The sequence below is a fragment of the Myodes glareolus genome, chromosome 15, assembly GCF_982192425.1.
Source record: "Myodes glareolus chromosome 15, mMyoGla1.1, whole genome shotgun sequence".
NCBI lineage: Eukaryota > Metazoa > Chordata > Mammalia > Rodentia > Cricetidae > Myodes > Myodes glareolus.
Window position 1 is genome coordinate 6286932 of NC_142040.1, and position 22596 is coordinate 6309527.

Genomic DNA, 22596 nt, shown 5'->3' on the forward strand with positions numbered 1-22596 from the left:
TAGAGCATGAGCAACAGAAACTCCCTGCTGCCACCTTCGCCCTGGAAAAGAACCCAAAGGTGCTCCACTGCACTCTCATACTAGCTCACAACAACACCAAAGTCTCTGCTAAGGTTGGCTCTGCTGCTGTTCAAGTAACCTCAGCAGACTGAACAAAAATATTGGGACAATCCATCTTTTTAAATGACATCTACTATTCTTCTGAAATTGAAGAGATTTGCCTAGTGGATGAGAACCAGCTCACCTTAACCATTGCGAACCAAGGCACACCACTCACCTTCATGCACCAGGAGTGTGAAGCCATTGTCCAGTCTTTCATTCATGTCAGGACCCGCTGGGAGCTTTTGGAGTCTCGTGCCCAATGATAATGCTTTCTGCATGGCATTTAGGGCATTAGGTCTTTGGACGAGCCCTGGGACAATCCCTACATAAGTGGACAGACTGTCCACATCCCTAGAAGTACAGTCTGGTGGGGCAGAATTACCATCCTTGTCAAGTTTGGCATTGACCAAAGCATTGATGGAAGCCATAAGGCTAGAAACGGGCCCCTTCTGTGTGTCAGTATCACGGGCGGCTATGACCCACTTATGAATATCCTCATTTCTACCAGGTGCATTATGGGAGACAGTGTTGAGCCTATCTCAGGTTAGGTGATTTTTCTTTTCTTTCTTTTTTTTTTTTTGTTTTTTGAGACAAGGTTTTTCTGTAGCTTTAGAGCCTGTCCTGGAACTCACTCTGTAGACCAGGCTGGCCTTAAACTCACAGAGATTCACCTGTTTCTGCCTTCTGAGTGCTGGGATTAAAGGTGTACACCTCCACTGCCCGGCCCCCAGGTTAGCTTAACAACATTGGTGGAACAGGTCAAAAATTTAGGAAATAGTTCCACAGCCTACTAGACAACACTGTGAAAATAGCCTGGCGCATACAGGGCTTGAGGGCCCTGAAGACTAGGTTGGATACTTGTTGGAAATAGGCATGTAGGCCAGTCATGGCTAGTGAGACAGGATCAGTGTATTATCCATGACCAATAAGCATGTCAAGGGTAATATTAAGTTCAAATTGCAAATTTGTACAGGCTTGGGTCTCTGATGCACCATCATAAGCAGAATGCCATCAGAGGAAAACTGAGGGGGTCAAAGACTGTGCCTTCAGCACGGAGTACCAATCATGCTAGGTTTGAAGCTGTATGGTCCATTGTCTGAGTATTTGCTCAAAATAAGGAAAATCGGGGTAACATTGGTTGCCCTGGATGGCTCCCAGCCTGCTCCCAGCCCTACTGCCACTCGGGGGAGGGCACCAGGACAGCATCACTGCAATCTCCAGACTCCAGAGGGATGGGATGCACCTGGAAGTGCTCAAGCATTTCAAAAGTGGACTGGAACCACAGATGTTTGACTCAGAACTGACCCTCCTCATTCAGTGACAAGCTCAGGTGCTTGACCTTGCCCTGGAAGTTGAAAGTGAGAATATATTCACCACATCTTGTCACTCTGATGTACCAGGAAGACACCATGGTTGCCAATGCCTCCTTCCAGCACTAACTGGGCAGCCTAGAGTTGAGAGAGCATGCCATGGAATCAAGGCTATCTTGAGAGGGGCTAATCCCCCTCAGTGCCCTGTGAATGACCCTGTGGCTGCTTCTGGAGTATCCAGAGAGGGTAGGGAGGTGGGAGGACATGAATTGTTCCTGATGGAGGCCCCCTCCTCAATGGGAATGCGAGGGAGCAATTTCAGAGGAAGCAGTTCCAGTGAGTCAGAGTGGGAGACAACAATGGAGGCAGAACTAGGGGAGAAGGAAGTTGAGCGCCTGCGGTCAGAAAGACCCCCATTGGCCCCCTGTAACAGGTGGTTGTTACTCTCACTGCTGGGCAGACTCTCTGAATGATTCAGTCAGGGCAACTCCTGGCTATCTGTGTTATCCTTTGTGAGGAAGGAGTTCCCAGGGACCAGGGGAAAGGTCATGGGATGGGGGCTGATAGCAGGGCAGGATCCTGGGCTTAGGCACTTTTGGATGTCAGATACCATTCAAATGAAGTGCATCAGTTGTCTCCAGAATGTACTCTGAAGGGCCTCCCTCTGAGGTCAGCCCATCTGCCCCTCCTCCACATCTCACTCCTGCTGGGTCAGGGGCAGCTTCTTCAGCCCCCATAAAACTTAGCAGTTCTTTGTGCCATTCCTGCTCCATCTTTCAAGGTTACCCCTCCATGACTCAGTCTCAGCCTCTCAAAGCTGTGAGTCCATCTGTCCCCAAGGGATGTGCCATCACTAGCCAATCTCCTACCAAATGCCCCAGCACCACCAAAGGAGTTGGAGTTGCTGTTTCCGCCTAGGACTGGAGGGCCCGATGGCGTCTTCAGAGGCCCAGCTGGGGAGGAAGAGTCAATGCCCCCTCTCCAGTGCAGGATGCCTCATACAGAAGATTGAGAGACCCACTAAACAGAGGGAAAATCTTTTCATGAGCTTTGAGGATGTTGTAGAGGAGGAAGAGACTGAAGAAGGAAGGGAGGATGGGGGGAGGGGGCAGCTAGGTCCTCAGAAGATAGGATAGGCCCAACACAGCTAGGGACCCAACCACTCTGCAGCATTCAAGGGACAATCACGTGGTGGTGCAATCTCCACACCAGGGCTGGATAGGGCCAAGACAGGTGGGGAGAGTGAGCCCAAGGCCCGTTTCACCTCAGCTTTGACGTGCTGTAGGGATAGCTCAGCAAAATGGCCAGAAAAGGCAACTTCTGCTCTAGACGCTGCATATTGTGTGTGGGAGTTCAGGGGGAGACAAAAACGGCAGGCAAGGCAGCATGGGACTCACAGAACTCTTATCAACCCGGGGGAGGGGATGGTGGCAGTATTGGCCCAGAAGGGAGTCTGTGAGGAGGGGGCAGCAAAGAAGAAAGCGGCCAGAAGACAACCGGTTGAGTGGCATCAACTGCGCTTGGTGCCTGTGCTCAGCTCCAGGGTCAAGCTAGTGGAAGTAGTGGCCCTTCGAGGAGAAAGTTCCAGTCCTGGAAGGGAAAAGGGATCTACCACAATGGAACAGCCAAAGCCTTTCTGTGAATTACTAGACCGGCCACTGCCCTGATGACTCTTAACTGAAGGTCTCGTAACTATTGAATTTTTAAGGAGAGAAGCAGAGAGAAAAGTTCCAAAGGTCCACACTCGCAGAGAACCTCTGACAGCCCTGGAGAGTGACCCTGACTCTCTGTTCCTCTCTGGCTGCAAGGGAGTACATGAAAGGAGGAGCATGGAAGGAGAAGGGGAAGTAGTAATTGGGGATCTGCGGTTTGTCAGGCCGTGGCCATATGCTCACACAGTGTCTCTGGGTTCTACCTCCTGGGTGGTCAGCCCTTATGTGGAGGTGCTGGGATTAACTGCATCATGATGGAGAGTTTCTAACTAGTAGCACAAACAGAAAAGCAAGGAAATGTAGAGATGGGAAAGAAAGCCCCAACTCACCAAGGGTGTAGAAAACAAAAAGTCAGGGTCAACTCCCTGGAAACAGATGAAGGGGGTGAACTCAAGACGCCATTGGAGACTCAGGATAGAGATAACAGCCGGAGCAGCAAACAAGAAAAATGCCCAAAGGAGGGTAAGGAGGACCCAAAAAACAAGCAAAAGGAAAAGGTCCATCCACATTGGGCACCAGTTTGTTGTGGGGTTTGTTGCTGCTCCCTATTGTGCTAGATGCAGAGGCAATGACATAGACTCTGGAAGATTCCAATGCAGAAGCTCTTTACTAAAAGTGTTTGGGGGCTTTTATAGGGTTAAGCTGCCACAGGGATGTTTTTGGTTGGTCCTTTTGAAACTGGTAATCATTGCTGCTGTGTTGTGATTGGCCAGGAGTGCACACCATTAGTTACTGTGCTTTTAGTATGCTGATAGGTTGCTTTGGCCAATTTTGCTTATTTATTGTGAGTTTGCATGCTCTTGCTTGTGCTTGTGGTATTTATTGCCTTGCCTCAGGACCTCACTGGAAAGATTACAAAAAGAAGGTTAACTCATTCTTAGCAAAAGGTTTTATATTAGATAGTCTATGGTATCTAGTAGTAAATTGTCACTGTCTTGGGGATACTATTGCTGTGATGAAATACCGTGAAAAAATACAACTTTTAGAGGAAAAGGCTTATTTGACTTCCATATTCTGAATACAGTACATCGAGACAAGCCAAATCAGGAACTCAAACTAGGTGGAAACCTGTAGGCAGGAGTCGATGCAGTGCAGGAGCACTGTCTGCTGGCTTGCTGCTCATGACTAGCTTGGCCTGCTTTTTAAGTATAACCTAGGACCATACGCTCAGGGCTATTCCTCCCTACAGTGGACTGGGATTTCCCTGATTGATCACTAGTTTAAAAAAATACCAGATAGGCTTGCCTGCCTATAGTTTGATTTTATGGAGGCATTTTATCAGTCAGGGTTCCCTCTTTTCAGGCAATTGTTGCTTTATCCAGTTGACATTAAACTCTGCAGCATAGTCACTGCTGTAGGGCAACTCCATTTCAAAATCCTGTGTGTGTGTGTGTGTGTTTGTTTGTACTACCATGGCTCTTTGCATGGCCTTTTTGTGATAAAACACCTTGGCCACAGACAATTCGAGCAGGACAGGCATTTATTTCATCTTACAGGGAAGTCAGGGCAGAAATCTCAATGCGGAAACATAGAAATAGGAGCTGACACAGAGGGTGTGGAGGAAGACTGCTTACTCACTTACATGTACAGCTTACTTTCTTATAGACCCAGGGCCACCTGCCAAGGACGGCACTGCCCAGCGTGAGTTGTGCCCTCCCACATAAATCACTGATCAAGAAAATGTACCACTGGCTTGCCCACAATCCAATCTCTGTGCTTTTCTCATTTGAGTTTCCCTCTTCCTGAATGATTCTAGTCTATCAAATTGACACAAAACTACCCAGTACAATGCCTTACTGATTTTCTGTTCTCTGGATATTTTAAGTGAAACACACACACACACACACACACACACACACACACACACACACACACACGTATCTGAAGATTCAAAGCCAACATTCACAAATGAGAGAAAATGTGCAATGTTTGTTTTTCTGCATCTAGGCAACTTTACTCAGAATGAGTCTTAAAGGCAAGTGAAACAGGAAAAGACATTGTATACTACTTGTTTCTTTTTGTTTTGTTTGTTTGTGTGTATGGGTGTGTGTATTTGCGTGTTTTTGTGTGTGTGTGTGTGTGTGTGTGTGTATGTGTAGGATGTTGCTAGCTCTTGTGCATGTGGAGGTCAGAGTATGTGGTGTTTTCCTCTGGTATTTCCACACATTCGTTTTTGTGATTGATCTCACCACTAAACTGATGCCCACAAATGGGCTATCATGACTAGCCTGTGAGACAAATGGGTTATCCTGGCTAGCCTGTGTGCCCCAAGCCCCAGGACTCCATGCTGCTAGGGTTACAGGTACATGCTCAAACTTGGGCTTTATTTGAGTTCTGCAGATTCTCCAGCTCTAGTGCATGCTTAGGAGTACTTAGCCGATTAGGCATCTCTCCGATCTGACATCTTACATTTTAGAAAAGAAATAACATAATGTAGAACATAATGGAGCAATAACTTTAAAATTCTGGAAGAAAAAAAATCAGTATAATTCTAAACTATTATTTGAAGAAAATGAAAATTAACTCTTTGCAATTTAGAAATATGAATAGCAGTATTCTCTTCCTGTTGATAATGGTGGCAGTTATTCAAATGAAAGTCAGACTGGTTATATTAATATTGGAGGTTATTATATGGAGTTCTAGTTCTGATAAGATCATTATATCCTGATGAATGGAGTGAATCTTCAGCGAGGCATAATAATTCTAATTGTTCATGTCCTTAATAACAGATCTTGAAATCACAGAGAAGATACAATGCAAAACTGACTCAATTAATAGTTAAATAAATACATGTATAGTTGGAGATTTCCATACTCCTTTCAATAATGCATCGACTGGTGAGGTAAAAAATTGGAACATACAGAAAATTTAAACAACACGATTCTCTACCATTTTCTAAGTGACATATGTAGAAAACTATCCAATACCCTAAGAATGCATGATTTTGGGGGCCTTGGGAGATGGTTGAGTATTTAAAAGGCTTGTTTCACAATTATGAGGACCAGATTACTGATCTCCCATATCTTCATAAATGCCAGGTGTGCAAGGTGAACTGTCTGTACTTCCAGCACTTGAAAGACATAAATAGGGAACCCTAGAGCAAACTGATGAAAGTAGTCATAAGATCAAGTAAGAGACTTCTTCTAAATGAGCAATGTGAAAAGCAGTCAAGAAAGACTACTGATGCTAACCTTGGACCCCCACATGCCCATACCCATGCACACACTTGCATGCAGCCCAGCAAACACCTGCAGATACTGCACACAAAGATACTTTAAGGAAAAAGGAAAGAAAAGTACACATTCTTTCAGTTGTGTTTCTGTACAATATTAGGCCATTAAATTTGTCTCACATATGTTATAAAACATGTTTTCTGTCTTTACACAACCTGAAATTTCTGATAGCTAAATCTACTTGGAAAATTCTAATTTAGTTTTTCATTTAAGACTAAGAAGCACTGTACTGTGAATTTTAATTGGTCTTAATAATAAAAACCTGGAATCAGATATCTGGATAACTGTTGAAAGATCAGAGACACAAAGGAAAAAAGCCACAGCCAGCTCTTACCTCACCAACTTCTTAGTCAAAAAGGAGCCAACTGCTATAGAGATGAATATTTGCATTGGTATGGATCTTCCTCTGTTGATACAAATTTAATGTCAACTTTGTTACATGTATATTTCTGCTCTTGATTAAGGTATTGTGATTGTGTAGTTCATTTTAAAATGTAATGTATAGTTAAGAAATATAGCTTAATAGATAGTCATATATAATAGTCAAGATTGTAGTCATGTTAGATTTTCTAGATGTATAGAGATATATTTCAGTTATATAGGTATTCTTCAAATCTTTCAGAGACCCTCAAAATATGGCATTTAAAATGTTTTGATAACATGGGGCTTTTCATGACGGTGAGATACATCTGTTCCTGGCAGCACCAATTACTTTAAGAGGAAGATGGGCATGGAAGAGTCTCCTTAGCCATTTGGGCAAGAAACTGCTCTTGCTTGCACTGGACTGCTTCACTGAACATGCCATACCAATAGAGAGATGACTACTGAACTTGCCTAAAGGTGAGATGGTCCTTTGGGGTTCCTGCTTCATGAAAGAATTTGTGAGACATTCTGCAGGACACAGAAGAAAGTGACTAAACTGTCTTTGAAATTTCCTGCTTCATGGAAAAGTCTGCTGGATACTATGGGCCTGTAGGCTGAAGATGGGTGCCCCAACGGTACAGAAGAACTTTGGGTGACTGTCCAGGCAGTGAGATATCTCTGTCAATTCTAGAGTTCTGGAAGTTGCTTATAATGCACTTCATGTTTACTTAAGTAATATTGTATCCTTCTGGAGTCTTTGATGGAGTTAAAAAATAGATAGTTATAGTTTTTCTTAGTTATGATGAAAGATAAAGTAGATATAAATATTGTAACTGTAATTCTTGCCTGATAACTGTTTTGTTATATGTAATTTTACTATGTTAAAGTTAAAGTCTTTCTTTTTGCTTAAACAGAAAGGGGGAAATGGTGTAGGAGGTTCTTCTGTCTATGTGTTGCTTTCATTGGTTAATAAAGAAACTGCTTTGGACCTGTTGATAGGGGAGAACTTAGGTTGGCAGGGAAGATGGAAATGAATTCTGGGAGGAAGAAAGCTGAGAGAGAGCCGCCATGAAGCCGCCAGAGTCAGACATGTTGAATCTTTCCTGGTAAGCCACTGCCACGTGGCAACATACAGATTAATAGAAATCAAGATGTGAGAGTTAGCCAATAAGAGGCTAGAGATAATTTGCCAAGCACTGTATTTAATTAATACAATTTCTGTGTGTTTTTTTGGGGGACTAAGCTAGCTGGGTGGCAGGGAAGAACAAGCGGGCCCTCTCCCTACAACAGCCAACCTCCTGTTTTTACCCTGCCTTGTTGCTTTCTCTCTCTGCCCAGCTATATCATTTCCTGTTTCTTACCCTAGATGCTAGCATTAAAGGTGTGTGCCACCACTGCATGGCCTCTATGGTTAAATAGTGGCTACCTCCACATTCTGATCTCCAGACAAGCTTTATTAGAGCACAAACAAAATATTACAGTTTCCCCTTTTTTCTAAGACAAAATTGGTTATAACTAATATAAGAAAAACTATATACAATAAGTACAATATCTTTACTTAATATATACAGGCAAAAATATATCAATAAAACCTAGTGTAAAGCCTATCTTTACATGGTGGTTTTTCAGGTTAGTGGTGTTATCATAGTCTTGGTGGAGTCATCATTGTGGAGCCCCATCCTCCTTTTGGAGACTTCAAAGGTCACTGTTAGGCATGGTCATGGTTCACTGCAGAAAACTTACACTTGAAAGATTTATAAGATTAGTAGATGTATTTTTAAACTTTTCATCATAATATTAACGGTCATATAGAGTACTAGCTCTTGTGGCACATGGTTGATATTATTAGTAAAATGATAAGGCCCAAGGCAGAGTTATCTGAGGATGGGGAAGGATCTAGAAGAAAACGAATATATCTCTTGTAGTCATTAAGGCAATAGTAAATAGATGTGGTGGTTATATAACTTTATGCCAATAGACTTAACAACTTTGATAAGTTGGACATTCTTTGTGAAACACAAGCCATGAAGTCTAACTAAAGATGAATTAAAAACTCAAATAGTCTCATTTCTGTCAAAAATCTTTAATGCTCTTTCTAATGGAAAATACCAAGTTCAGGTGGCTTTATTTGTGAAGTCTATGAAACATTTGCAATGGTCTCATGGGAGAAAATATAATTGTGTTATTGAAAATGTTAGCCCACCCTCTAAAACTGATTTTAATATGAGAAATATATCAATAGTTGAAGAGCTGTGTTTGAAATAGAAACTAAAGTAAGTTCTTAAATATTTATCTTAAGAGTCTTTCTTTTTGAGACGGGATATTTAAAATTCTTCTGAGACATTTTGGACTCATTTTGGTTAGACCATTGGAATGATCTTTTATTAATGTTCACTCATCAAGGTTCCTGACTATATAATTACTGAATAAATAACATAATATTTACTTTATAGATATATAAATTCAGTATGTGTTATTTCCTTTTTTTGCATCAAGCGTCCAAAATAGGTTGATTACATTTTCAGTTCTGCATATACTGTCTATTGATCATATTGACTCTTTCTTACCCCTTTCAAATTAATTCTACCCATCTCTGGTCTCTTTCTTCTCCAAATGTCTACCTCTTGCTTATTTGATAAATTCTGAATGACTATCTCTATACACTTCTGTTGTTATTCTAAGAAATTTTTAGTGGCAACTTCCTGAAAAGCAGTAATAACAGTGGCGCTTATTACTACACGTGCTTATTTTGCTCTAAAGAAGGCCATTGAGAATTATTTTCTTTTAAAATGTGAATTTGGGCACAATATTTATAAGCACAACTTTTTTGCATATAAATGCTTGACTCTAAGTAGTAGTCATTATCATGTCTGTAAATTTGAGGTTTGGGTGTGTGTATATGCCATTATTCTCTGAAAGAGTCCTATTTATTGGAGTATAGGTTTTATAAAGACAAATAAGTTTTAGAGATTTAATTGTTAATACATAATCTTGCCATTTCTGGAAGTCAAATAGTTTATTCTCAAAAATGCAAGTTTTTATAACCCACTCAAAGGTGTTTATTCTTTGAACTTTAATGAAAACCTATACATTGCTAAAATGTTATCAAAAGACCTTTTACAAAGTACCAAGAAGTGACTGTATATTTATGTTGATTCGTAATAGCAGCAGCAGGAAGAGCACATTGGCAGCTAGATTGGTTAATTGAAGTTGGAACCAATCCTATCTTTATACATAGATCGTATCCCAGAAGATAATTAAGAATTGCATTAAGACAATTCTGAGAACCTCCATGCTCCATATATTTTATGGTAGAAAAGCACAGATATATTATATAGAACATAATCATATGAATTACTTTTAATTGTTACATAAAAGGAAGATTTGTAATTTTTACTGTAAATTAGTTGAAGACACTATTTATGAGTTATGTGATATGTTCTTCTTGTAAAAATTTCAAAACCTGAACTTGGAATAGTTTTAGAGGACAATATATCACAGACTTTGACGAGTCAATGATTTAACTTTCGGGTGAAAATTTTCCAACAGTATACTCAAGGTGTGACTATCCGAGGCACTATAGATGATATTCAGAAACTTTGTAGCAGGAGAGGAAAGGCTTCAGCAGGAGTGGGAGGCGTCATAGTATAATGAGGGTGCTGTAGAAATGAATATATACATACATGAAATAGAGTATATACATACATGAAATTGTTAAATAATAAAAACCATTCCCACAAGAAAACAGTAGTTCCTTTTTATTGTACTTCAGCACATGACTACATTTGACTATTTTGTCATTGTCAGCCACATTCAGAGAGTCCGGTTTGATCACATGCTTGTCCAGCTGGCCTTGGTGAGCTCCCATTAGATCAGTCCCACCGTCTCCTTGGGTGGACGCACCCCTCCCGGTCCTGACTTCCTTGCTCATGATCTCCCTCCTTCTGCTCTTCATCTGGGTCTTGGGAGCTCAGTCCAGTGCTCCAATGTGGGTCTCTGTCTCTATCTCCATCCATCGCCAGGTGATGGTTCTATGGTGATATGCAAGATATTCATCGGTTTGGCAAATGGATGGAAATAGAAAACACTTTACTGAATGAGATAACCCAGACCCAAAAGCATGAATATGGTATGTACTCACTCATAAGTGGATTCTAGCCATAAACGAAGAACATTGAGCCTATAATTTGTGATCCTTGAGAAGCTAAATAAGAAGATGAAACCAAAGAAAAACATATATTTATCCTCCTGGATATTGGAAGTAGACAAGATCGCCGGGCAAAAGTTGGGAGCACAGGGGTGGGTTGTGGGGAAGGGGAGATGGGGAGAGAGAAGTGGAGGATTGGGGAGAGCTTGAGGGAATGGGATGGTTGAAATGGAAGAAGGGTGGATATGGGAACAGGGAAGAAGATATCTTAACTAAGGGAGCCAATTTGGGGTTGGCAAGAGACTTGGCTCTAGAGGGATTCCCAGGTGTCCAAGGGTATGTCCCCAGCTAGGTCCTTGGGCAGCAGAGCAGAGGGTGCCTGAACTGGCCTTCTCCCGTAGCCACACTGATGAATATCTTGCATATCACCATAAAGCCTTCATCTGGTGATGGATGGAAAAATATTTTATATATATGAAAATGATCTAAAACATACCCATGACAAGAACTTTTGATAAATTGGGAATATCAGTTTAATAAAGAGTATAATAATATACATCTAACATCATGTAGGTGAGAAAATATGTTTTTAGCTCAGGTCAGGAACTGAGGAGGATGATTTTATCACCATTTCTTTCACTACAGTGCTAGAAGTTGTATCCAATGCAGTAAGAGAAGAAAAGGAAACAAGAGTACAGGATAGGAAGGAAGAAATTTTTACACAAATGGCGTTGTCATCTCTTATATAAATAAAATAACCAATGCACCTCTCTTGAACTTAGTAACACTAATGGAAGTTTTCCAGGGAACATGATTAGTATTTTTTAATCAACAACTTGTCATAAACCAACACTGAACAGATAGCTTTTGAAAACACAATGCCATTTATCATAACAACCTTCAGAATGAAATACTGAAATGTAAATCTAATACATTATGAACAGATGTATGAGGAATACTATAAACTACTGGTGAAATAAAATTAATTGAGAGCTAGCTTATTTTAGTGGATAGATTTGTAATCCCAGGCAAAATATATAGTCTGTGTATTTGGGGTAGAGGGCACGTGAGAAATCTCTGTATAGTCCTCTAAATTTTAGTTTGAATTTAAGGAAATAAAAAGGTGCTAGGCATATTTGGGTGGGAAGCACAATGATTTCTTTCTGAAATGGTTTGAATATTTTAGATGCAAGTTCTCTTATTGATTGCAAGTTACTTATTGATACAGTAAGCAACGATGACAGAGATGTGACTTATAGAGCAGCAGCGACTGCATTGCCCATCCGTGACCAAACATCAACGTCCTTACAACAGGTTCACGCACCTAGGTTTCATCTGCACCTTTTAACTCTTGATTATACCCCAAGGTTTTACTGCTGCATTTGAGAACTCAAGATAAGCCTTTAGCTTAGATTCTCTCTGAAGGTATAATGAGCTACACCCCAGCTATTTGGAACATCACCCATGTTATTTTTTTTTTAAAGCCTTACAGTGGAATGAGGTTATTTTACTTTATCAGTTTTCTATTTTATAAAGTTTAATTGCAAGTTTAAGTGAACAGAAGTAAATTTGTATCCATATGGCATTAAAGTATGTTAACTTTAGGGAAGAAAAATAATGTGAATAATGCTTTGAAATGTTTTCTCGTGCCATAAACAAAAATATAATATTTTAAAAATTGTCTTCACACTCAGGAATACCTGACTAGCAAAAGAATGTTTTATGTTGTTTATTTCTCCTGAATCATGGTCAGTTCCAAAAGTTTAATGAAATTGTGGCCAAGTAATAGTTTTATAAACATCACAGCGACTGGGCAGTTAGCCTATTGTGGGTTTGCTACTGTGTATTGATGTCATTAAACATAAGCATATCGCATAGCAGAATCACTCAGTCATCCTTAGTCACTGGTGGTTCATGTTAAATGGAATATCTCTTTAAACTTTTTTGGCATTTCCTAGATTAGATGAATTATGAATTTAATTATTAAAATTAACCTCCTATGTTTATCTGGTATTTGTTCTGAGCCATTGTCCTTTTGTAGTAAGATTTTCTGTGCCCTAAAAAATATTTAATTTATGTAGATATTTGAGGCAAATTATATTTTGTATAAGGTGTCATTTTCAGAATACCTAATTTGTTTTTACTTACAAATATGTTACTAATATATCTTGTATTATCCAGAAAAGATTGATATACTGTTTGTAAGTTTTTAAGTTTTTTTCACTCTTTACAATTGATTTAGAATTTATATAAACCAAAAGTAAAATTTAGGTTAAATGCTGTTATTACCCAAAGAGATAAATGACAGTTCCTTTCCAAAGTATGTGCACTTTGCCTGTACTACCCCTTCTCTACATCACTATTTCAATACCGTCTAGGTGCGGAGACCTTTCTCTTTAAATAAAGGGGAAATATTCTGAAGAGGAAACTGTTGGTTATTGTGTCACTGGTAGTCGGCTTTCTCACTGCACTCTGTTTTACTTCTCCTTATGAATTTGTCATTTGTATTTCTGGGTTTTAGAGGATCCTGGACAATTGTCCTGGAGCCTCTTTTTCATTTGAGGATTTAGGATGCCTCCTTTCCCTCTCCTCCAGGCATTTGACTTTTGGGAATTGATCTTTTGACATTTGTGAATTCTTTGATCACAGTAAGTTGCTTTCATCCTTTAATAAAACTACTGTAATTCATTGACTACAAATTCGTTTAAATTTTTTTATGTAAAAAGTTGTATTTGTCTTACTTTTTGCCCATGGAGTCATGTAAGACAGAGGATAATTCATTATATAAGATTATCAAATGTTGACTAAAGAATTCATGGATTTTAAGGAATTTTAACTCCTTTTTCTTTATAGTAATAATATTTCTATGTGTTACAGCAAATGTATCTTGAAGGAAGGAAAAGTAATTTATGAAAATATTTACAAATGTTTGATGTCCCAAATCTAAGCTTAAATATAAATTTTGATTATTAGGAAGCCTTAGTAGTCTGTTTTTCAGTGGTTTCTGAAATATCTTATTGAATACAGAATAATTGAACCTTTACCCAATTCCTTGGGGAAGACATTTAGTATTCACTCACTGTGTCCTTCCCTCCCTTTACTAGAGCTTTTGGCTTACTACTGTGCTCCTGTTAATAATTAACTAAGGTGCAACCAGCATGCAGATGAGGCTTTTGCTAAACCAAGTTTAGTGGAGGTACATTTCTTCTGGAGTCCCCCACATTGTTCAGAGAACTTGTATTTAGTGATATCAGGTATGGAAATTTGCCTGTTTTTCAAAAAGAGAATATGGGCAACTGAAAAGTTAAAGCTAGCAGATCCTCTGGGCTCTCAGAAGCTTGGGATAAAAGGGTTAATGAAATATAAACCTTTTGAACTAAGGTACTCTTGTATTTGTTTGTTTACTTTGATGTATCTGTTTTCTAAGAACAGATACTCTTTCCTTTTTTTGATCACTAGTGTCTGACTTAACATTTGTCAACATCTGCTTCCAAGTACTTGTCAGCTGAACCAGCTGTCTGGCAGGCAGGAAGAAGTGGGTTTCACCTTGATACATACCTTAATACATGCTGTAATCAATAGAAGACAAGGTATGTGTTTAGGAAGAGTTTTTGTTTTTCTTACAAATAAGATATCTCAGATAATGCCATAGAAAGTAATAACCTTTTGTTTTATGAATGAGAAATATTGTCCACATATCATTTGCAAAGATTAGTGAAACAGAAACATATAACTTTAGAAAAGTATTTTCTCTTTAGCAACTCACAGTAGTGTATATTATAAAAATGAAAATCTGTGGTGAGGGAAGAGATTAAGTAGATGATCTTTATTTTTATGATTTATTTGTGTGTGTTTGTGTGCACACACACATGCTTTTGGAACTCAGAAGAGGATGTCAGAAACACTGGATCCAGAGTTGACAGGTGATTACAAGCCCCCTGTTATGGGTGCTCATGAACAAATTCAAGTAGATTCTCATTCTGGTCTCACTAATACTTCAAAGGAGATATACTTCTGGGGCAGAAGAGGTCATTCAGTGTTTAAGGGAGCTTGATGGAGACTGGAAATTTCTGTTTAAATGTGATAGTGATTAGAGAACTATTTCTGTTTCATATGAGTTTCCAAAATAGAAATTATCTTTCCTGCTAGATTTCTTCTAGAATGGATATATTTGGAAACGCATTGTATTGTATTAGTTATTGTGGTTTGAATGAGAATGGCTCCCATAGTCTCATATAGTTGAATGCACGGTCCCCAGCTGTTGGAACTGTTTGGGAAGTATTAGGAGGCTTGGCCTTGCTGTCTGAAGTTTGTTACTGGGATTAGATTTTCAGACTTCCAGAGACCTTGGTGATTCCCAGTGGTTTTTTTATGCCTCATGGTTTTAGATTAAGACATGCGCGTTCAGCTGCTCCTTCCTTTTGCAATCATGGACTCTGACTCTCTGAAACTATAAGTCAAATTAAACACTTTTTAAATCACCTTCATTATGGTATTTTAGTACAGCAAAAAAGTAGCTGAGTTATGAATAATTTGTGTTCTGTTTACAACTAGAAGGAAAAGATGTCTCTGAATCTCCTCATTTTCATTTTTATAATAGAAGATCACTGAAAGGGGGAAAAAGCCCCAATTTAAAACCAATACAGTCACTCTCATTTTTTTCCTTGTCGCAGAGATAGACTGAGTTCATTGTCTGTTTTTCCTTTTGTTCTTGTCTTCTACTATTAGGTTAATAATAGTACTTTTTCCTTTTCAGTGTTATGTCCCATTGCCCCTTGGTTTTTTTTTCTACGCATTGGGAGGAAATATATTATAGACATTCAGATAACAGAACACAGATTGCAGTGCAGATTACGTGGAGTTCAGATTCCATAACTTTGTTAACTATGTGACTACTGCCAATCTTTCCTGTAAGAAAAGGCCCATAGGATATCTTTTGCCTGGTGGGTTTGTTATTAATATTGAACAATGGTGTGGGGCAATTCTGTATTATGTCAATTATGTTTTTAATAAACAATAATTAGCTAGTAGCCAGACAGGAATTATAGGTGGGACAGCCAGACAGGAAGTAAAGGCAAGACAATGAGAACAGGAGAAATCTGGGAAGGAGGATGCCCATTCCTCCCCAGTCCTGCCCAAATACACAAGAAGGAAAATGTGACCTGCCCTGCTGAAAAAAGTGGCTAGAATAGTGGGCTAATATAAGTTACAAGAGTTAACAAGAAGCCTGAGCTAATGGGCTAATCAGTTTATAACTTATGGAGACCTCTGTGTGATTTTCCCTGGGACTAAATGGCTGGGGAACAGGGCAGACAGAAACCTCCATCTACAGAATGGCACCCAACGTGGGGTGCCAGATGAAGGCATAAGTCAGAAAACAATCCCACACCCATTTGTAATTATAATTAATAAAAGGATTATTTATTTAAAGGGAAAACTTACAGATTACCATCCTAGACAACAGCCCTCAGCACGACCAGGAAAGGAATCTAGTAGCTGGAAGCAGAGTCTGAAGCAAGAGAGCGAGTGTATGACTGCCACTGCTTTTTAAAGCAAATGAGACCATGCCCAAGTAGGCTGGTATTTTAAAGGTTATTGGCTGAAAGAGCAGATGGAGCTAAAAGTTTGCCCATAGGGTTGGGAACACTGTTTAGGGGTTGTTGATTATTACTTGTATTAGGTAGAGGGTTGGGGTGAAAACTATGTTTGTTTAAAAATGGGGGGGATAGTTATAGTGGGTAATAGAGTGAATACTTGTGAGCTATTATTCATGGATAATTTACATTGGTATAGTTTTTATTTATTTATACAATTCAAATTATATTTATTACTTTTGTTTATTTGCATACCTCTACAAAGTTATTTTGTCAGATTGTATGTATGTATATATGTTATTATCTCTGTTTAGGACATTTTGTATATTGATACAACTTTTAGGATATATTTTCATATTTCATATTGCATTATATATTACTCCTACTTAGATAGATACTTATATATTGTTTACATTTGAAGTCATAGCTACTAGGGAAATTCAAATGAAAACTATTTTGGTATTCTGGCTTACCGTTGTCATAATTGCTAATGTCAATAAAGTAAGTGACAACTCATGTTGTTAAGGATGTGGAGTAAGGAGAACACTCCTCCATTGCTGGTGGGAATACAAACTTTTATAGCCATTGTGGAAATCAATATGGTGGTTTCTCAGAACACTGGGATTTGATCTACCTCAAGACCCAGTTATACCTCTTCTATTGGTGCTAAATAAAAGTATGACTTCATGAAATTTAAAGAAAATAGATGGAACTCAAAAAAATTATCCTGAATGAGATAGCCCAAAAAAGATAAATATCCTATGTATTCCCTTATAAGGGGTTATTAGCCTTTAGGTAAATGATAACCAAGATACAGTCAGTAGACCTAGAGAGGTTAGATAAAATGTAGAAGTCTCAGGAAACTATAGGAAATGATATCAAATAAGTTTTATTTGATGGAATTTTATTGGTGGAATAGGGGCGTGAGGGGACAGGTTTGTGGTTAATTGGGCATGGGTAGGTGGGGTGAGGGAGAAAATGGGGGAAAGATGGTTGGACTTGGGGCAGCAGTTGCGAGTTGGTATTGAAACTTAGTGCAGTGGAAATTTTCTGATATTTATAAAGGTGATCCTGGCCATCTTTTATAGCCAAGTGACAGGAATAATTTGCATGCAAATGAATTGTTGGCCACATGGGTCCTATTAAAATTGGCAATCAATCAAGGCTGTTCATAAGACAATTGGTTGCGCTCTACAAACTGAATGAGGGGCCCCATTGTGGAGAACAACCCACACACATGAAGAATTTGAGCTGGTGCCTACTTGGAGTCTTCACCTCTTCATTCTAGTCTGTTTGGTATGGGAAGGTCCTTTACAGGCTAACAAAAGAGAAACAAGGATACCAACCCAGACATAAAACCTTTTATCTACAATCTAACCTGCCTGCAAAATGTATTAGGGCAGTTGTGGCACAGATCTTGTGGGAGTAGCCAGTTAATGTATGATTCGACCTAAGACCCACTCCATGAGAAGGAGCTCATGCCTGACAACTGCTTGGGTAACTAAGAATCAGAGACTAGATAACCCAGAGGCCCATAGTAAACAATACTGGTCTTAAAAAATAAAATCAACAAAATTTTTCCCAATGACATTCTGTTATCCTCACAGATCAGTGCCTTATCCAGTCATCATCAGAGGGACTCCCTCTGGCAGCTGATGGGAACAGATCTTCCCATAGCCAGGCACAAAGAGAGACAGTCTAAACTGCAGCTCTTTATCAAATCCCTCTCCTCAGAGCTTAGGGAATCCTACAGAAGTGGAGGCAGGAAGATTGTAAGAGTCAGAGATGATGCTGGCTAGTAGTGGCACATACCTTTAACCCCAGCGCTCAGAGGCAGAGGCAGGTAGATCTCTGTGAGTTCTAGGCTAGCCTGGTCTACAGAGTGAGTTCCAGGACAGGCTCCAAAGCTACACAAAGAAACTGCATCTTGAAGCAAAAAAAAAGTCAGAGGGGATGGAGGATATCAGGAGAACAAGGCCCTCCTAAATAAGGCACATATGAACTTACAGAGGATGAAACACCACACATGGGGCCTACATGCATCTGGACATGCAGCCTGTTCCTTAGAGTAATTAGTTTCCTACAATCTTCTGTGTATATATTATAGCAATTAGGTTAGTAGTTTTATGGGACTCCTGACTATGAAAACTAGTGGCTCACTGACTCTTGTGCCTGCTCTAGGGACTCTTCCTCCTGTTGAGTTACTGTGTCCAACTTCAACATTATGTTTTTCCTTCATCTTATTATCTTATTTTGTCATGTTTTGTTGTTTTTTCTTAGAAGCCTGTTCTTTTCTCATGAGAGACAGAAAGGAAGTTGGTCCTGAGGTGAGCGGAGCTGGGGAGGAGTGAAGATAGGGAAAAGTATAATCAGGATATATTGTCTGAGAAAACAATGCGTTTTCAATTAAAAAAATAAATTATATAAAAATAAACCTTCATGTACAGTTTCTATGGTACATGAAAGCTTGTGGACATTATAAAGTGAAAAACTCAGTGACTATCAGACAAAAGTAATGGAAAGATTGTAAGGTAAGAGCCAAGGTAAGGGAGAAAGTGAGTGAGACAGTATCTTCTAGACATGATAGAGCTCCCGCTTTCACCAGCATACAGCAGTCATGGTTGTCTGGACAAGATCTTCATGAGATCTAGCCAGTCAGCACTAAAGCATGGAGCCCTAGCACTAGCTGATGGACTAGTTGGTGTTGGACTAGTTGGATACATAGTTGATGGTTTCTAGTGCAGCAAGAGACAATCTTGGTAAGCATGTGGTCTCTGATAAATTGACTATGCTCCCTGCAGTGACTGATCCTTTACCAGGTGCCCTCCCACGTTGGACTCAGTGTTTAAAATGTGAACATAATGTGGCAGAGGATGAGGGATGATGGTTGATTGGGTGGGGGGATGGGGAGATGAGTATAATGTAATACATTGTATGTATGTATCAAACTTTCAATTATAAATGTATTAAAATAAAAAAATTCTTCTGTTAAACCAGTATAAGCAGGATAATCATCAGTAGAGAACCATATGTGTTTAAGTATATTTATGTAGCTTGGAAATTCTGAAATTTAAAGGAGGTATTAAACATTCTTCTAAACAGACAGAGAAGAGTATTCAAACAAAACTGTAAACTGGTTTATTCTTCATCTAATACAAATATATAATATCCTCTATCAAATGCTTCTGAAGATGACAGCAGAACCTTGAGAAATATACCTTTTGTTTACTTCAGAAAAGTAACTCATGCCACACTGTACAAGTTAATAAAATTTTCACAAAACGTTGTTATAATATTCCAGTACTAGCTTTAAGAATTCATTAAGTAATGGGGATCCTATGTGGATAGTTTCTTCATCATCTTTTCAGTCCACAAGAAACACTATATTATTAGCAAAGCATTTCTGCAGCCCTCACAATTCATACAGTGAACTGTAAGAGGTCAACTTGGGTTTTCATTGTATTAGCACTTATATGCAGAGTAATTCCCAAAGTTGATGACAACATGACTTTAGAAGAAGTGCTTGGCAAGTATGACCCTTCGTGGAAGACTAGAATCAAACATCCAGCTGCAGTTGCAGTGTCTCATTAAAAACAGTGTAATTGCTTAGGAATTATGTCTAAAAGCAAAAAGAAGTGCTCAAGTAAGAAGCAGCCTTGAAAACAAGAAATAATGTAACATAAAGTACCTCTCATGAGATGTCCTCAAGCAAAGAATCTTGATTTGCAAATGGTTCCTACCTGATACTGTAAAGTGGTTTACCAATTAACAGAGCGATTAACAGTATCAAAAAATTAATCCTAAGTATTTCAGAATTTATAAATTAAATCTTCCATTGAATTTGTTTTCTGTTGTCATCTATTGCTGGGCATGTAGTCTGCCTGTTCCTACCTCAGTTCCCTAGTGGGACATCCTTGAAGGAAACTAAATTTTCTCTGCAAGTGATTATTGTTTTGAGATAGCTTTTGAATTAGGGTAGGTGCATGTGTCCACTTCTCTTTTAAACTCTAGGACCCCCCATCTGGTGCAGGTCCTGTGCCTGCTGCCTCAGTCTCTGTGAGTTCATGTGTGCATCAATCCTGGTAATATAGAGGCCTTGTTTTCTGACTGTCCTCCATCCCCTCTGTCTTAGGCTGTTTCTGCCTCCTCTCCATGGGGTGTTCTAAGCTCCGTGAGAAGGGATTTTATGAAAATATCTCATTTAGTGTTGATTATCCCATGGTCTTTCACTCTCTGCATAGTGTTTGTTCTGTGTTCCTGTTATTCGTTCTCAGCTGCCGCAGGAGGCAGCTTCTCTGATGTTGGCTGAGCAGTGAGTAAAGCGGAATGTCATTGGAGGCCAATTTGTTTGCTACTATTTTTGTTTGTTTGTTTGGTTGGTTGGTTGGTTTGTTGCTTTTTGGTTTTTCTTTGGTTGATCTTTTTTATTTTTGTTTTTGTTTGCTTGAGAGGAGTAGTATTTGGTTTTACCATAGGTCTGAGCTATCTAGACTTAGGTTCTTCGGTCATACAAACAGTTAATTTAATGGGTTCCATCTTGTGGAGTCGAGCTTAAATTTAATCAGATATTCTTTACTTACTCACACAAGTTTATATATCAGACTATGACAGCATTGCGGATCAAAGAGTTTGTGGCGGTGTTGTTGTTTCTGTTTCTCCTTTGTGTTGTACACTGTCCTGTCCTGTACACAAGCTGCTAGAACGTAGAGGTGAAGGTTCTATAAACCTTCTATAAAGGGAAGTAAGGTAGAGATTGCAGGTGGGGAGACGGTGGGAAATGGATTTGGCTTGTAAAATGAGAAAATATAGTTTTAAAAATAAAAATAAATTGAATCTAAAAAAATGAAATGTGGAAAAGGGCACAAAATAAGATCCATTTCAATAATTATAATACATTAGAGTAAACTTATCAGTAGAAATTAAAAGTAACAATACAAAATTTATATATGTGGCTTATAAAAGACTAAATATATAATCTAGACTATAATCTATAAGACTATTATCTAAAGCATCAAAGTAGGGAATGTAGAAAGAAAACTTCATTAGGCATTGTGTGTGTTGAAGAGTGATTATTTGATATTTACCAGTTTGTTTTGTTGCTTCATATATGCTTTTAAGTCTTATTTTACATATTTTACGTATTTTCTTTTTGTTTTGTTTTGTTTTCGAGACAGGGTTTCTCTGTGTCACATCCCTAGCTGTCCTAGAACTAGCTCTTGTAAACCAGGTTGGCCTTGAACTCACAGAGATCCACCTACCTCTGCCTTCTGAATGCTGGGATTAAAGGCATGCCCCACCACTGCCAGGCTTGAATTTACATATTTTTGTATTTTTTTAGAGTGTATATTGTCATTGTCTTCCAATGAAATTATAAGGAACATAGTATTAGCTACCAAATTAATGTATAGAGATATTATTAGACTAATAGATCGTTTAATGTGTTATATGTTTTGAAATGATTGTTGCCAATCATTTTTCACATATACCTATGAAACTATTTCTGTAATAAAATGAATGTATGTACATGAAAGAGTTTTAACCTCCTTAAAGAAAGCAGGGTCAAGAATCTATTTTAGATTACTGATTCTGATACCAAAGCAATTGACATCTTAATGTTATTTTTAAAACTCATCTGATTCTACAAAATTTGACATAGGTTATCACTGAAATTAGTATGTGAGATTTTGCCTACAGGTAACTACAGATGTCTTTGGGAGGAGAAACACTCTTAGAATGACCATTCAAACTGCCTGTTAAACATTTGCTCCTATTCCAGGCCTACCTATCTTAAGTCATATATTTCATATTGCTGCTCTATCAAATTATCATTAGTTTTGTGACTAGAAGCAGTAAAGATTTATTATCATGTAATTCTATGTATCAAAAGTTCACTACGAGATGCCAGAGTAAAATGAAGGTAAGAATAATCAATTTTAGGCTACAAAGAATTGGTGTCCTGGTTTTTGTGTTATTGGCAGAATGCAGTTCCTTGCATAGATCACACTAAACTCTCATGTTTGTATTGGTTGCCAGCTGCAGGTGCTCAGAGATCATAGCTCTTGGCCTGTGCTCTTCTTAAGTCCTAAACCAAGTAAAGCTAGTTGAGTCCTTCCTGCCTGCCGTCTCTGCATCACA

The 22596-nt window shown here is 38.8% G+C and overlaps 1 protein-coding gene and 1 pseudogene across 22 annotated transcripts in view; one reads left to right on the forward strand and one right to left on the reverse strand.

The window, feature by feature from the left end:
* Arb2a (ARB2 cotranscriptional regulator A) overlaps positions 1-22596 on the forward strand; it is a 415675-nt gene that overhangs the window by 77771 nt on the left and 315308 nt on the right. The gene's annotated exons all lie outside the window — the stretch shown is intronic.
* Positions 1211-6747, reverse strand: LOC125394039 (SH2B adapter protein 1 pseudogene; annotated as a pseudogene).